The sequence below is a fragment of the Dermacentor variabilis genome, chromosome 2 (genome assembly GCF_050947875.1).
Source record: "Dermacentor variabilis isolate Ectoservices chromosome 2, ASM5094787v1, whole genome shotgun sequence".
NCBI classification, from domain to species: domain Eukaryota; kingdom Metazoa; phylum Arthropoda; class Arachnida; order Ixodida; family Ixodidae; genus Dermacentor; species Dermacentor variabilis.
In genome coordinates this window covers 135,778,797-135,787,055 of record NC_134569.1, presented here as the reverse complement: position 1 = coordinate 135,787,055, position 8,259 = coordinate 135,778,797, and the positions used below count along the sequence as shown (strand labels likewise).

The following is an 8,259-nucleotide window of genomic DNA, read 5'->3' as shown; positions in this document are numbered from 1 at the left end:
GAATGCTCTTAAATAACCTCCACACTCCGTCAGCGCGAAGTGCAATGCAAGTGCTGGATGCTCTCAATTCAGTACTTGCGACACTTGAGTAAGCATCATGGCTCACCCGCATCACTATATTCGCACTGAAGTCAGAACGGCTGGGGTTTAGCTTAAAAAAATATACTGCCACGCACTGCAACGTACTGCTGACGCCCACCGGATCCTTGGTCTTCAGTGGTCACTTCAACGTGCATCACCAGCTATGAGCCACCAAGATTGACGGCAGCCTAACGTATCGACGGAGCATTTGCTTTGCCTTGACTGATTTCCACGCACTTTGCTGCGTGCACAGACAGTGTTCCCTCTATCCTGCTTTCCTCTGTCTGTTCCCCCTTTCCCTTCCCCCGGTGTAGGGTAGCAAACCAGACGCTCGCCTTGTTGACCTCCCTGCCTTTCCTCTCTTTGCTATCTCTCTCTCTCTCTTTAGAGTGATAAGAATTAAAACCAGAGAAATAATTTGATAAATAAATAAATAAATCTTATGAACTCTAAAGATGTCAGCCCAGCTATATGCAAGGCTTGTTACTTCATATGCCGCGATTGAAATGTCCCGAAGAGGTCAATAACAAATAATTTAAGGAATAAAAATAACAAGCAAGAAATACACAGGTAGCAGAAACCGCTAAGGAGCGAGGATTAAAAAATTAATATAACGAAATTCTGGGGTTTTGCATGACAATATCCCGATATGATTACGAGGAATGCCGTAGTGGCGGACTCCGGATTAATGTTGACTTTCTGGTGTTCTTTAACGTGCACCCCCGCACAAAGCTCTCAATAAACTCCAAGCAAGGGACTGGCGCCGCCTGCAAACTAGCACATACCACACTTGTCTCGTCTACACGCAATCTCCCCAGACAGTTATACGTCTCGGACATGTCCCTGGTGTAGCAACCACACAGCGACATTCGCGCACATAACACACGAATGTACCGACCGTCAGGGCGACGCAATTTCGCCACGGGTCACAACACACACACTCACTACGTGGTCTTGGGAGGCGAGACTCTCCGAACTGGACCTAGGAAGCCAACTGGTGACCCTCGACCAGGCCCGGTGAGCCGCGATCGCCAGTGGAGCCCTGTCAGAGGGAACCACCCAGGAATAAACCACGCAACAGTTTCTCCAATAATAAAGTTCCTCCTCCTCCTCCTCCTCCTTCTCCTCCTCCTCCTCATCCTCCTCCTCCTCCTCCTCCTCCTCCTAATGCACGGTACGCGAACGTTTTTCTCTTTATATATATATAACACTATACAGCTACACCTGTCCACACTGCAACGTGCCGGACACCCTGGCGCACGTCCTACTGCAATGCAAGAACACCCGAGCAAGCGTCACAGCGACACAGCCAGTAGCAGCAGACGCAGACCCAAACCTCCTCGCTGAAACGTGGGAGGCTGCGATCGCCAAGCCGGACCTGGTCTACCAGCGCGAACTCGTCGCCCGGGCCCGGAGGGCGATGCAAGCCAGAGGGTTCCTGGAACAAGGGACCCTCCCACCTTGACTGACAACTCACTGCTTCAAATAAAGGTTCATTCATTCATTCATTCATTCATTCATTCATTCATTCATTCATTCATTCATTCATTCATTCATTCATTCGTTCATTCATTCATTCATATCAGCAGCTATCGGAATGCGATCGCCGCTACAGGGATCGAATCCACGACCTCGAGCTTAGCAGCGCAACGTCACGTAACCACTGTGATAGGGACACTACCGCGGTGGGTGCAAGGAACGAGGGTGATGACTGGTCTGCGGCCGCAGGAAGTTGCCGCGGACAGGCTTAGAAATCAATTGTGAGCAGAATAGGTGGCACGGTTATGCTTGTCCTTTGGTTTTCTGAGTCGCCACTTCTTTTTAAACGAATGTCTTGTCGCTATCTCGCACCCGTGAATCCCACCACCCAGCAATAGGTTCACTGCAAGATTAAAGGGGACAATGCGGAGTTGGCCAGGTTTTCAAGTGAACCGTCCTGAGTGGCAGTTTAGAGTCGTCCTTAGAGTAATCCTCCTCGGCGCGCAGGGCTCACCCTTCTCCTCGGTCTATTCCCAATTTCCCGTAGCCCCAAAATGTATAGGGCAGCAAGCCAAACGCTCTTCTGGCTGACCTCCCTGCCTTTCCTAACTTTGAATCCTCTCTCTTTCTCTCTGGTCAGGCCGAGTAACGGGGCCTAGAATGCACACTCACTCGTACATTAGAGTAACTAACATTGTTCCGAAAGACGCGAGATGAAGTCGATGATAGCAGAGGACCGGGTGGCTCGATGATACCGGAGAGAGAGAGATATGGGGGAGGGAGAAACGAAAAGGGATAAGTACGTAGGTTAACCAAGGACGGGCCCGGTTGGCTACCCTACACTTTGGGAGAGGGAAAAGGGAAGACTACATAGTTGATACTGGGAAATTCGCAGGTGTATAATACGATGGGCGTGTTCGAGGTGGGACAGTGGTTGTAATCGGAGATCTCTGACACTGACTGTCTTGGTCGTGTATAGTGGGCTTAATAGAGGTGACGATGACGATTCGTAAACGGTATAAAGTAACTGCGATTATTTGAAGATACTCATTCGGCACCTTGCCACCTCCCCACGACCGGGTGCTGGCGTCAGTGCATTGTCCTCCGTAGGTGCCGCAGCATCAAGGACTTGCGCCACATGGAAAACGACTCGTGCGACCCTCCTCCTATTCTAACAGGGTGCGATTTTTTGCGAGACTAGCCGCCGCAATGACTCACTGGTTATGGCCTCTTGCTGCTAAGCACGAGGTCAAGGGCTCGATTCCCGGCCGCTGCGGCAGCATTTCGAGGAGGTAAGAAAAATACACGATATATATATATATATATGTGTGTGTGTGTGTGTGTGTGTGTGTGTGTGTGTGTGTGTGTGTGTGTGTGTGTGTGTGTGTGTGTGTGTGTGTATGAGAGCGCGCGTATACGTATATACATGATTCCTATGCAACAGTCGTGCGTGAAGTGAGCATATTATCTCCATCTCCAGCTTGGCCGTTTGCTCATCAAGCAAGAAAACATTCGGTAAGTGTCATCTTGTGTTGTTGCAGCGAACGCCACTGCAAGGTCGTTTTCCTGTCCCGCGCATCAGCGGCATTGCGAATCGGGCTTAAATGCAATGCTTGGCTGCAGAGATTGCGGTGCACGTTAAAGAACCCTTTGGGGTCAGAACCACCACGGGAGCGGTCACAAGCCAGGCTTCGCGCACAGACGAACAACATATATACATATATATATATATATATATATATATATATATATATATATATATATATATATATATATATATATATATATATATATATATATATATATATATATATATATATATATATATATATATATATATATATATATATATATATATATATATATATGGCCTGACGGAAAGTAAACCGGGAGTGTTGACAATGATGCAAACCAGATGAGACATAGAAAGTATGTGCACATAGGTCGCGGTTGCTATCTTCGAGGCCCGTATGAGGCCAGCTCAGCTTGGATCTGTGCCTGCAAGCGTTGGTCATTTGCGTTATCAAAAGAAGGCCACCATATTATTCCTATACACATATAAACAAACAGCAGGCAGCAATCAATGCGGATATGAGCTTTGACACCCGGATCTTCCTGGGGCACTTGACTCGCAAGGAGTCATGTGTGATTGTTGTTACATGCGGAGGTCGGAGGTCGGACGTCATCGCACGTGTAAATTCTATTTTGTCCCTGGGACTCCAAGGACGTGGGCCTCTTCAGATAGATATTGATTTCGTCATTGGTGAGGCGAAAAACTAGAGCGTACGCATGTTGGGGTTACGTGCTGGTACAACGGGAGGTGATCCTGTTCGGCTCCTACGCCTCCTGCGTCGGAGAGCATACATAGACTAACACTGCTGTTTGAAAACAGCTTGATACAAAATCTCTCCATGGAAATCAACGATTTACTGTAATTTTAATTTCATGACTTTATATTAGTCATACGATTGAGCAATGCCAACACTGCCTTGGCTGATCTCAACCGAGGGAGGTAAAGAGGGAGGCTGACGGACCGACCGAGCGACTCACTCACTCACTCACTCACTCACTCACTCACTCACTCACTCACTCACTCACTCACTCACTCACTCACTCACTCACTCACTCACTCACTCACTCACTCACTCACTCTGACTCGAGTGGATTTAAAAGCCAAAGTCGTTGCGAATGGAATAGTACATTTTGTTGCTATGTGTTTAAATATTCTTTAGGTGATCAAACGCAACCTGAAATTATTGAAGACTGTGGGAAAATGCTCAAGAGCGATGATTCTGTTAAAAAGAAAAAGTTCTGGAGTTTTACGAACCAACTCCACGATATGATAATAAGGCACGCCGCAGTGGATTATGGATTAATTTTGACCACCTGCAGCTCCTTAACGCGCACTTAAATTTAACTACACTACCGATGTTGCATTTCGCCCCCATTGAAATAGAGCTACCGGAACAGGGATCGAATCCGCGACCTACATCTCAACAACAGAACGCCATATAATGTAGCCACTGGGTTAGGGAAGCGGGTAATGATGATGATGATGATGGCCTCATGTTATGGCTCATACCCACACTGGGGGATTGGCCAAGAATTGCGTGCTGAAACGTTCACCTATTCTTTTTGAAGTGCCACTTATTCGATGAGAAAAAAAAACATAACGAAAGATAGATAAGAAAACATACAAAAGCAAACAAAATACAAGAGAAAAGTTGGAAAGTGGTCACTGTTGGTTGCACAGTCCAAGGCTGTCCAGGATGAGTTAGTGAAGGACGAACTTGCGAAACTTAAATCCAATGCGGAGCGGGACTGTTTACAATGACTCTGCAAGGTTTTCTCTTCTGTTTTCATTTTTCTTGCCCTTCGTCATTGACTCACACGCCGGCGCATTGTCGCTATCACAGCGATCAGCTCCTGGAAACAAAAGGAAAAGAAATGACAGGGAAATAAGCGTTCCATAACACAACTTCAGCTACCCTTAACAGAGCAGCCACAGGGAGCCGACATAAACAACAACAACAACAACAACAACAACAACAACAACAACGACGACGACGACGACGACGACGACGACGACGACGACGAAAATAGCGAACAGCATTATCACGCAAAAAAATTACCCGAAGTGTTTTTCTTTGACATTGTATTTGCATAACGAAGGTCAACAGCAGCGCGCCGTAAATCACAGCGACCTCGCGACAATAACATTCAATATGGTCCTTAGATAAATCCGCACGTGATGTCTGCAACGCGTTACCGACAATGTATTTACACGTTCGCCACGAGGACTGATATTTACTCTATCGTGAAGAATCAGCGTGCAGCTCTTTGAAGAGGCCTTTTTATCTCACCTGTTCGACTCGGGTTTCGCCGATATCAAAACATGGTCGGCCGCACTTGAACTTGCATCTTCCGGGACGGAGATGCGCAAGAGTTTATCGCATGCGGCCCATATCGTCGCGAGGCCCAGATGTCGACATGACTTGCATCTTGAGTTTGGTAACAACGGGCCAGCGCAGCGTTCGACTCCGTTTGGTTTCACTACTTTGAACATAGACATTTGCTTACGAACACCTCGCTTCCATTTAGGCTTGCGCATTTCCAATAAGCGCCTGCGCCGCGGAACGCTGATTTGCATTGCGTTCCACGTGCGACCTGGCATCAGTTCCTGCACTCCTTCTGCATTCCTCTTAGATAGCGGGGTTAAATCATATGCATGCGGCCCGGGTCCCGGCGGAGCTGCCCCATAGCTACAGCACCTGCCACTAAACACTTGTGCAGAGGTACTTTCTTGAGGCGTTGGGCAGAAGGCTGCATAGGAAACGACCATGTTTAACGATGCCGATTTTGTCGTTAGCTATTACGCGTATTGGAATTGTTGCGACAGACCACACGTTAACCGTGCCGTCTTAACTGTGCCGAAATGCAAAGCTTGCATTTGGGTACAGCTTGTGAACGGTGTACACGTAGCACATATGTATGAACGAGGTAAAGGGGGCATGGCACGTATCACGCATGTGGCGTGCGAACCCACAACTTATCACTCCCAATTAGAACCGATAACACGGCGACAGCTCCACACACTCCATCCGTTGATTGCCTACCCACGTCGGGGCGATTGAGGGGGTTCCTCTAAACCTCAACGAGTCTGCCCGCGAGGTTGCGCGTGGCTTTACCGACCGCGCTGCCCCTCGGATCGGGTAGCTCTCGCCCCGCACATAGAGACGCACAATGAAATTACTAAATTCTTTCACTTAGAGAGAACGGTTTTCCCGCCGCCTGATTCCAAGCTAAGCAGGCCGCAGGCGGTCACGCTCAGACTCCTGCAAACTTACTCCTACCCAAATCCGGCGGCCCTTAACAGCGTATATCCGGACATTTACCCGAATTGTTCTTGCGTGGCCTGTGGTGAGGCTGCTATATACTTTCCCTCACATGCTCTGGGAGTGCGGGTCGTTGGGCCCGAAGTTCACCAAGGAAGAGTGGGACGCGCTCCTCCGAAGTCCATTCTTCGAAGACCAAATCCTGGCCGCCCAGCGCGCCCACGATCGGGCCGGCAGGCTAGACCTGTCGGTCCCGTCGTGGGATTGGCCGGGTGCACGTTTTATTGCGTATTGCTGGACCCAATAAAAGTTTAGTCACTCATTCATTCATATGCATGAACATTGCATGACATTAAAGTTGATGCCAGTGAAGTGCCTATGTATATACATTGCAGGAGAATGCACGCTATATATATATATATATATATATATATATATATATATATATATATATATATATATATATATATATATATATATATATATATATATATATATGTGTGTGTGTGTGTGTGTGTGTGTGTGTGTGTGTATTGCCGAAAAGCTGCTTCCACAGAAACCACTGCGCGAATGCAGCGCAACGCGTCGATAGGCGTGGGGTTAGTGGGAAGAGGGACAAACACTACCGATAACTATACCAACTGAATTTTTGTTAAGGCGAAATCCTTGTATGTCTCATCGTTCAGTCGACCTTCAAAGCTCTTGAGCGAAAACACGTCGACGACACAAAAGGTACAAAAGCTATCAGCATCAATGAATCATACCCCGCAAGCAAGCAAGATGGATGATAAAGATGGATCATAAAGCGAATTAAGGGGATGGCTAAGTGAATTAAGAGGATGAGTTGGCGAATTTAGTGGGATGACTAAGCGAATTAAGGGGGATGTGTACGTCATACGTCCGTCTTTAATGCACCGGCACTTCTGCTTTCACCTTCAAGTCACCTTAGGGATAAAATAAGACACCCTGCGAATGTTTATCAAGGAAGGTATATACAGGAACGTAGAAGCTGAGAGGGTTCTGAAACATGGTATCGCAGACACGAGGCAATATCTGCAAGTCCGAGAAGAAGGAGCAACATTTTTGAAAGGACATGTATGCCAAAAAAGAAAATTTAAAAGGTTGCAAATTATGGCATACACAGGTTCAAAAGAACAAATGATCTTGTAATGTCACCGAGTGGCCGAGTCAACTAACACAACTGTCCCACACACACACACACACACACACACACACATACATACATACATACATATATATATATATATATATATATATATATATATATATATATATATATATATATATATATCCTAAGAAGCCAACAAGCACTGACACCAAGGACAACATAGGGGAAATTACTTGTGCTTAATAAATGAAATAAAACGATAAATTAATGGAAATTAAACTGGATGAAAAAACAACTTGCCGCAGGTGGGAACCGAATCCACACCCTTCGCATTGCGCGTGCGATGCTCTACCAATTAAGCTACCGCGGCGCTGTTTCCCCCATCCACTTTCTTGGGTATTTATGTGTCCTAGTAGAACCCTGGGAGTGTTAGCCAGCGCCACCACTCACAGACCTTGGCGGCGGACGTGGAACGTCCTTCTTGCCGCAGGCGGTAGCTCAATTGGTAGAGCATCGCACGGGAAAGGCGTAGGTTGTGGGTTCGGTTCCCACCTGCGGCAAGTTGTTTTTTCATCCACTTTAATTTCCATTAATTTATCGTTTCTTCATTTCATTTATTAAGCACAAGTAATTTCCCCTATGTTGTCCTTGGTGTCAGTGTTTGTTGGCTTCTTATAATATGACTAATAAAAATCGGGCCCCTCGGTCAACCCCCTTCCTTCTCGTTTATATATA

At 46.8% G+C, this 8,259-nt stretch overlaps 1 non-coding gene across 1 annotated transcript; it reads right to left on the bottom strand.

Annotated features, from left to right (window-relative positions):
• Window positions 1-7,821: 7,821 nt before the first annotated feature.
• TRNAA-CGC (transfer RNA alanine (anticodon CGC)) lies at window positions 7,822-7,894 on the bottom strand. The gene has a single exon. It is a non-coding gene; the product is annotated as a tRNA-Ala (tRNA).
• Between the last annotated feature and the right edge of the window lie 365 nt (window positions 7,895-8,259).